This window comes from Rhinoderma darwinii, chromosome 5, assembly GCF_050947455.1.
Source record: "Rhinoderma darwinii isolate aRhiDar2 chromosome 5, aRhiDar2.hap1, whole genome shotgun sequence".
Taxonomy (NCBI): Eukaryota; Metazoa; Chordata; class Amphibia; order Anura; family Rhinodermatidae; genus Rhinoderma; species Rhinoderma darwinii.
In genome coordinates, this window is record NC_134691.1 from 13,805,763 (window position 1) to 13,815,572 (window position 9,810).

Below are 9,810 nucleotides of genomic sequence, written 5' to 3' on the forward strand. Positions count from 1 at the left end.
GGAGTCTCTTGAGGATGTCTCTGTTACACATGTAGTCTCTTGGGGATATCTCTATTACACATGGAGTCTCTTGGGGATGTATCTATTACACATGGAGTCTCTTGGGGATGTCTCTATTACACATGCAGTCTCTTGGGGATGTCTCTATTACACATGCAGTCTCTTGGTCTATGTCTCTATTACACATGCAGTCTCTTGGGGATGTCTCTATTACACATGCAGTCTCTTGGTCTATGTCTCTATTACACATGCAGTCTCTTGGGGATGTCTCTATTGCACATGCAGTCTCTTGGGGGATGTCTCTATTACACATCAGTCTCTTGGGGATGTCTCTATTACACATGCAGTCTCTTGGTCTATGTCTCTATTACACATGCAGTCTCTAGGTCTATGTCTCTATTACACATGCAGTCTCTTGGTCTATGTCTCTATTACACATACAGTCTCTTGGGCATGTCTCTATTACACATGCAGTCTCTTGGGGATGTCTCTATTACACATGCAGTCTCTTGGGTTGTCTCAATTACACATGCAGTCTCTTGGGGGATGTCTCTATTACACATGCAGTCTCTTGGGGGATGTCTCTATTACACATGCAGTCTCTTGGTCTATGTCTCTATTACACATGCAGTCTCTTGGGGATGTCTCTATTACACATGCAGTCTCTTGGGCATGTCTCTATTACACATGCAGTCTCTTGGGGATGTCTCTATTACACATGCAGTCTCTTGGGGATGTCTCTATTACACATGCAGTCTCTTGGTCTATGTCTCTATTACACATGCAGTCTCTTGGTCTATGTCTCTATTACACATGCAGTCTCTTGGGGATGTCTCTATTACACATGGAGTCTCTTGGGGATGTCTCTATTCCACATGCAGTCTCTTGGGGGATGTCTCTATTACACATGCAGTCTCTTGGGGATGTATTACACATGCAGTCTCTTGGTCTATGTCTCTATTACACATGCAGTCTTTTGGGGATGTCTCTATTACACATGCAGTCTCTTGGGGGATGTCTCTATTACACATGGAGTCTCTTGGGGATGTCTCTATTACACATGCAGTCTCTTGGTCTATGTCTCTATTACACATGCAGTCTCTTGGGGATGTCTCTATTGCACATGCAGTCTCTTGGGGGATGTCTCTATTACACATAGTTACATAGTTACATAGTTACATAGTTAGTACGGCTGAAAAAAGACACATGTCCATCAAGTTCAACCAAGGGAAGGGAAAAGGGAAGGAAAAATTTCTACACATAGGAGCTAATATTTTTTTGTTCTAGGAAATTATCTAACCCTTTTTTAAAGCCATCTACTGTCCCTGCTGTGACCAGCTCCTGCGGTAGGCTATTCCATAAATTCACAGTTCTCACTGTAAAGAAGCCTTGTCGCCTCTGCAGCTTGAACCTTTTTTTCTCCAGACGGAGGGAGTGCCCCCTTGTTTTTTGAGGGGGTTTTACAAGGAACAGGATTTCACCATATTTTTTGTATGTGCCATTAATATATTTATATAAGTTAATCATGTCCCCCCTTAGTCGTCTTTTTTCAAGGCTAAATAGGTTTAATTCTTTCAATCTTTCCTCATAACTTAAATTCTCCATGCCCCTTATTAGCTTCGTTGCTCTTCTTTGTATTTTTTCCAACTCCAGGGCATCCTTTCTATGAACTGGAGCCCAGAACTGAACTGCATATTCTAGATGAGGCCTCACTAATGCTTTGTAAAGTGGCATTATTACATCCCTGTCCCGCGAGTCCATGCCTCTTTTAATACACGACAATATCCTGCTGGCCTTTGAAGCAGCTGATTGACACTGCATGCTGTTATTGAGTTTATGATTTACAAGTACACCCAGATCCTTCTCAACAAGTGAATCCGCCAGTGTAGCGCCCCCTAGGACATATGATGCATGCAGGTTGTTGGTACCCAGATGCATAACTTTACATTTATCTACATTAAACTTCATTTGCCAAGTGGACGCCCAAACACTTAGTTTGTTTAAATCTGCCTGTAATTCATGAACATCTTCCATAGTCTGAACTATATTACATAGCTTGGTGTCATCTGCAAAAATAGAAATAGTGCTATTAATCCCATCCTCTATATCATTAATAAATAAGTTGAATAATAGTGGTCCCAGCACTGAACCCTGGGGTACACCACTTATAACCGGGGACCATTCAGAGAAGGAATCATTGACCACAACCCTCTGGATACGGTCCTTGAGCCAATTCTCAATCCAATTACAAACTATATTTTCTAAACCTATAGTCCTTAATTTACCCATTAGGCGTCTATGGGGGACAGTGTCAAATGCCTTTGCAAAGTCCAAAAACACTAAATCCACAGCGGCCCCTCTGTCTAGACTTCTGCTCACCTCTTCATAAAAACAGATTAGGTTAGTTTGACAACTTCTGTCCTTAGTAAAACCGTGCTGGCTGTCACTTATAATGCTATTTATTGTCACATAATCCTGTATATAGTCCCTCAATAGCCCCTCAAACATTTTCCCCACGATGGATGTTAAGCTTACTGGTCTATAATTACCCGGGGAAGATCTAGAGCCCTTTTTGAAAATAGGCACCACATTTGCCCTGCGCCAGTCCCTCGGCACTATACCTGTCACTAGAGATTCTCTGAATATTATGAAAAGGGGGACAGAAATAACTGAACTAAGCTCTTTAAGAATTCTAGGGTGTAACCCATCTGGTCCCGGAGCCTTGTGCACATTTATTTTATTTAATTTAGCTTGGACCATCTCTACATTCATCCAATTCAGTATATCAACTGATATATTAACAGCACTGGCACCGGCTACATCAGCTGCTCTTTCTTCTGTTGTATATACAGAGCTAAAGAACCCATTTAGTAACTCTGCCTTCTCTTGATCCCCTGTGATCAACTCCCCATTACCATTATCTAGGGGTCCTACATGTTCAGACCTTGGCTTTTTTGCATTTATATGCTTGAAGAATTTTTTAGGATTTGTTTTACTATCCTTGGCCACCTGCCTTTCATTTTGTATTTTTGCTAATTTTATTACATTTTTACAGATTTTATTAAGCTCTTTATATTTTACAAAGGCTACAGCTGTACCCTCAGATTTGTATTTTTTAAATGCCCTTTTTTTGTCATGTATTGCCCCTTTCACAGAAGGTGTAAGCCATGTGGGGTTTAATTTGAGTCGTTTATACTTATTACCTGTAGGAATAAATTTTGCACTATAATAACTCAAAGTAGATTTGAAAATCTCCCATTTATCATTTGTCCCATTATTTGACATTAGTTCTTCCCAGTCTATATCCTGAATTGCAGCCCTCATCCTGGGGAAATTGACTTTCTTAAAATTAAATGTTTTTGCCCTCCCAGCCTGCGTTTGTTTTTTACAGTATAGGTAAAATGTAACTATATTATGATCACTGTTACCGAGGTTTTCACGAACATTGACATTCCCAACAAGATCTGCATTATTAGAAATGACCAGATCCAACAGAGCTTCACCTCTAGTCGGGTCTTCCACAAACTGGCCCATAAAATTTTCCTGCAATAGGTTGAGGAAATGTCTCCCCTTTGCAGTTGAAGCCGAACCATGACACCAATTAATATCCCGGAAATTAAAATCTCCCATTATCACTACAGTACCCGCCTGTGCAGCCCGCTCCATCTGTTTATATAGCTGACCTTCCATCTCCTCAGTTATATTGGGGGGTCTATAGATTACACCAAAAGTAATTTTTTCAGTGTTTACCTCCCTTTCTAGTTCCACCCACAAGGTTTCAACCTCCTCACAGTCTTGACCCACTATTGTCTCTTTCACACTCGCCTTCATATCACTTCTCACATACAGACATACACCACCACCTTTCCTATTTGTCCTGTCTTTACGAAAAAGTGTAAAACCCTGTAGATTTACAGCCCAGTCATGTGAAGAGTCCAGCCATGTTTCAGCAACACCAACTATATCTATATTTTCTTCCAGTATCAAGGCCTCCAGCTCCCCCATTTTGCTTGCTAGACTTCTGGCATTTGTGAACATACACTTTAACTTGCCTGTCAGTTTTTCACTTTTATTATCAGAAATGTGATTTGAAATTAATCGGTCCTTTTTATTTACACTGATGTTTTGTAACGAAAGGATCTCCTTATCTTGTTGTCTAGTCCTCTCCCCACATTCTGTTTCTCCCCCCACCAATATAGTCTGACCCCTCTCTAACCTGGCTACCCCTTTTTTTTCTACATTGACCTCCCTCCTCAGCCCTAGTTTAAATACTCCGCCACCCCAGCTAGAATTCTCTCCCCCAGCACAGCGGACCCCCTTCCATTTAGGTGCAAATCATCTGCAGAATACAGTTTGTACCCCAATGAAAAGTCAGCCCAGTGCTCTAGGAACCCAAATCCTTCTCCTCTACACCAAGACTTCAGCCATGCATTTAACTCCCTAAGCTCCCGCTGTCTTTCCTGTGATGCGCATGGCACAGGCAGTATTCCTGAGAATACAACCTTGGAGGTCCTTCCCTTCAGCTTGTAGCCTAGTTCTTTAAAATTATTCTTAAGGCTCCTCCACCTACCATTTATTCTGTCGTTGGTACCGACATGGACCACGACAGCTGGATCATCACCAGCCCCTCCCAGCAATTTGTCCACCCGTTCCACCACATGCCGAACCCTGGCACCAGGGAGACAGCAAACCATTCGGTTGAGGCGGTCTTGGCGACAAATTATTCTATCCGTCTTCCTGATTATAGAATCCCCTACAACTATCAATTGTCTTGGCTTGCCTGCATTACCATCCCGCCGACTACTAGCTGGGCTGTTCTCCCGGCTGTTAGGGAGATCAGTATCCACTAGGGCTGCCTTTTCTGAGACTGACACCCTCGCATCATCACCCAACCTGGCAATTTTGCTTGGAATGCCAGAAACCGGATCGGCCTTCCTTGTCTTACACATGCAGTCTCTTGGGGGATGTCTCTATTGCACATGCAGTCTCTTGGGGGATGTCTCTATTACACATGCAGTCTCTTGGGGATATCTCTATTACACATGGAGTCTCTTGAGGATGTCTCTGTTACACATGTAGTCTCTTGGGGATATCTCTATTACACATGGAGTCTCTTGGGGATGTATCTATTACACATGGAGTCTCTTGGGGATGTCTCTATTACACATGCAGTCTCTTGGGGATGTCTCTATTACACATGCAGTCTCTTGGTCTATGTCTCTATTACACATGCAGTCTCTTGGGGATGTCTCTATTACACATGCCGTCTCTTGGTCTATGTCTCTATTACACATGCAGTCTCTTGGGGATGTCTCTATTACACATGCAGTCTCTTGGTCTATGTCTCTATTACACATGCAGTCTTTTGGGGATGTCTCTATTACACACGCAGTCTCTTGGGGATGTCTCTATTACACATGCAGACTCTTGGGGGATGTCTCTATTATACATGCAGTCTCTTGGTCTATGTCCCTATTATCTTATCACATGTAGACACTGGATTTTTGCTCCAACTCCTTCAGGTCAGATGGTTGCGTTGTCTCCAGCGTCTTCAGGTCAGATGGTTGCGTTGTCTCCAGCATCTTCAGGTCTTGCTACAGATTCTCTATTGGATTGGTTTCGGGGCTTTGACTCGTCCATTCCAGGACATTCCCACGTTTCCCCTTCCACCCTCCAGTGTAGATTTATCAGGATGTTTAGTGTCATTGTCCTGCTGGAAGGTGAACCTCAGACCCACTCTCCATTCTCTGGCAGATAAATAGGTTTTCCTCAAGAATTGCCCTGTATCTACTGCCTTCCATCTTTCCTTCAATCTTGGCCAGTTCTCCAGTCCCTGCCCCCTCAGCATGATGCTGCCCCAACCAGGCTTCACTGTGGGAATCGTGTTCTTGGGGTGATGGAAAGTGTTGGGTTTGCACCACACATAGCGTTTCCCATGATGGCCAAAAAGTTGAATTTTAGTCTCATCTGACCGGAGAACCTTCTCCCCGTGTTTGGGGAACCTGCCTCATGCTGTTTGGTGAACTCAAAACGTTTTTATTATGTTTTTCTTTAAGCAATGGCTTTTTTTATGGTCACTCTTCCATAAAGCCCCACTCTGTGGAGTGTTTACAGCTTCTAGTTGTCCTATATTCAGATACTAACATTTCCGCTGTAGATCTTTGGAGCTCCTTCAGTGTTTTTGTTGGTGTCTTTGTTGAATCTCTGATTGTTGCCCTCCTTGCCCGATCTGGGAGTTTTGGTGGGTGACCCTCTCTTGGCAGGTTTGTAGTTGTGCCATATTCTTTCCATTTTGTTATAATCTATTTAATGGTGCTTCGTGGGATGTTCGTGGTTTGAGATATTTTGTTAGACCCCATCCCTGATCTCTACTTCTCCACAACTTTGTCTCTGACCTGTTTGGAGAGCTCCTTGGTCTTCATGTTGTAGACTCGGGCGCCGTTCAGAACAGGTAAATTTATACTGACATCATGTGACTGATCATGTGACACTTCGATTGCCCTTATTTCACTAATTATGTGACTTCTGAAGAAAATTGGTTTGTCCAGACCTAATTTATTGGTTCATAGGAAATACATAGGCACTAACAACTTTTTAGTTTCCCGTTATTTCGTTTTTTTAAAAAAAGAAAAAGTTTTCTTTTTATTTCATTTTAATGTAACATTTTGGATTATTTTGACTCGTCTATTACATAAAGTCAAATGTAAAATGCATTTTAATTTTAGGTTTGTAATGCAGCAAAACAGGAAAAACACCTGAGAGGGGGGTAAATACTTTTAAAAGGCAGGGTCTGTGTAATTCTGGTGACAACACTACAATAGTACTACAATATCTGGCCAGAATTAGTAGAGGATAATTGGTTTGAGCCGGACTACATTGTAGGCGATACATAGACGACCAATCAGATCTTGTTTATTCACTATGGCAGGTGTCACTCATGGAAGATTAGGGATATGATTCTACATAATCCTCTACGTGTATTAACGCCAATAGAAAAACCTCCTTGGATCACGACATAGGACAATGAGCCTCTTACTCCCAATGTCATTTGTATGTTTATTGTGGGATCAAGTAAAAGGTCGGATATTATCATTGAATAAACGGGAATAGAAGAGGAGGGAATGATCAAAGTGTGGAGAATGGATAAAAGAGAGGCCATAGCGGAAGATTCACAGAGGATAGTTGTGGGTATTGTGCTTTGTGTATTTGGTATCGTGCTTTAGATTTGATGAGCTTCATGCAATTATTTCAATTTCATTTTTTTTACGTTATTTTACTTTATTTTATTTTTTATTTTATCTTTTTGCTTCATGTCATTTTTTCCCCCTTTGAAATTTTTTGATTTACTTTATCCAATAGTAAAATTACCTGTATTGGTAAAAAAAAACAAGGTAAATTTTATTTTTGCCTGATGTAATCTTAATGTATTTGGCAGATGCTGTAATAATGTGTTGTTGTTGTTGTTGTTGTTGTTGTTGTTGTTATTTTTACTATTATCTTTATTATTATTATTTTTATTATTATTTGACAATGTTTCATTTAATTGTTAATATGCTATATCTTATTTAGCTGATTGTATGACTATTATCAATAATAATACAAATAATAATAATCTTGTTTATGTTATGTTTATGTCTTATTTATTAAATTCTATTAATAATAATCGATTTGTTAATTATGGGTGATGATGATGATGAATATTATTGTATATCTAATTTGGTTCAATCCGCTGCTAATACTAGTATTAATTATAGTATTAGTAATAATATTGTTTTAATGTAACTGTTAACTGAGGTATTAAGAAACAAGTAAAGGTGCAATTTAACAGCAACAATGTCAATGGCAAACTATCCAATTTATACTGTATTCAAAAATGGTTATGACTAAAGAAAAAAAAATAGATGATCGATATGAGAAAGATATAAATTAGATAGATAGATACAGTGGCGTAGCTATAACGGTCACAGCGGTCACACTTGCGACCGGGCCCTTAAGCCTGGGGGGCCCACAGGTCCCCCGTTGCCAGCGTGCTAGTGCTAATTCTTTCTGTGCCGTGACGCCGGCATTTCCTGGTAATGGGCCGGGCTCCTTTAGACGTTACAGTCACGGTGTACCATGTGACCGTGACGTCACGTGAGGGGCGTTCCAGCCACTGTGGAAGAGCATGCCGGTGCGGAAGAGCATAGAGGACTCCAGGTGAGCTGCAGAGGGGTCCGTAATGTATTGTCTTGTATTGCACTGTCTGTGTTTGCGGTGGAGAGAGGAGGGGGGGCTTTAATTTTCAGCTCCTCCTCTCCTCTCTCCACCGCAAACACAAACTGCATGATGCAATACATTACAAACTCTGGGTCGCGAACCCCTGGGGGGGTCGTGTGATAACCTCCGGCGGGTCGCAAGCCACTCACCGAGGTCCCGGTTGCAACTGTATTTGCGTCCTCAGGATGCAGATCCAGTTGATTAATGCTGGAGCAAGGAGCTGATGGCTCCTTCCTCCAGCATTCACTGTGGCGTGAGACATTAGCGGCTCGGCGCATACAGGTGCTATATAGTGACGTCTGTCTGCGCCGAGTCACTCATAACACAGGGCAAAGGAGGAGAAGGATCTCCTCCTCCACCCATCGTGGGAACGGGGATAGGCAAGTAATGTTATTATTTTTCTATTATGCACATATGGGGCATTATACTGTATAGGGGGGGCTGATATGTTGGCAGCTATGACAGGCATTATACTGTATGGGGCTGCTATGGGGGCATTATACTGCATGAGGGCATTTATGGGGGGCATTATACTGTGTCGGGCAGCTATGAGGGACATTATACTGTATGGGGTCTGCTATGGGGGCATTATACTGTATAGGGGGGCTGATATGGTGACAGCTATGGGGGCATTACATTGTGTGGCGACAGGTATGGGGGCATTATACTGTATGGGGGGCTGATATGGTGGCAGCTATGGGTCATTATACTGTGTGGGGGCAGCTAAGGGGGGAATTTTACTGTGTGGGGGGCAGCTATGAGGGGCATTATACTGTATGGGGGCATTATACCGTGTGGGGCAACTATGGGGGCATTATACTGTAGGGGGCATATATTGGGGGCATTATACTGTGTGGGCTGCTATGGGGCATTATAATGTATGGGGGCAGCTATGAGGGGCATTATACTGTATGGGGGCAGCTATGAGGGGCATTATACTGTGTGGGGAAATTTATGGGGGCATTATACTGTAAGGGGTCTGCTATGCAGACATTATACTGTGTGGGGCAGCAATGGGGGCATTATATTGTGTAGGGCAGCTATGGGGGCATTATACTGTATAAGGGCAGCTATGGGGGGCATTATACTGTATGGGGAGCATTATAATCTGTGGGGTGGCTATGGGGGGCATTATACTGTGGAGGCTATTGGGCAAGGCGGCTGGGCATAGGTGCAGCAGGGGTCTTGTAGTGTTGGGGAGGGGTAGGGGGGCCCAAGCTGAATTCTTGCACCACGGCCCATGAGCCTTTAGCTACTCAGATAGATAGATAGATAGATAGATAGATAGATAGATAGATAGATAGATAGATAGATAGAGAGAGAGAGAGAGAGAGAGAGAGAGAGAGAGAGAGAGAGAGAGATAGATAGATAGATAGATAGATAGATAGATAGATAGATAGATAGATAGATAGATAGATAGATATGAGATAGATAGATAGATAGATAGATAGATAGATAGATAGATAGATAGATAGATAGATAGATAGATAGACCGTCACTACGTCCTACCTGTGCAGCAACACAGAGCTGGAAGGAGCTCCTCACTCCGCTGCG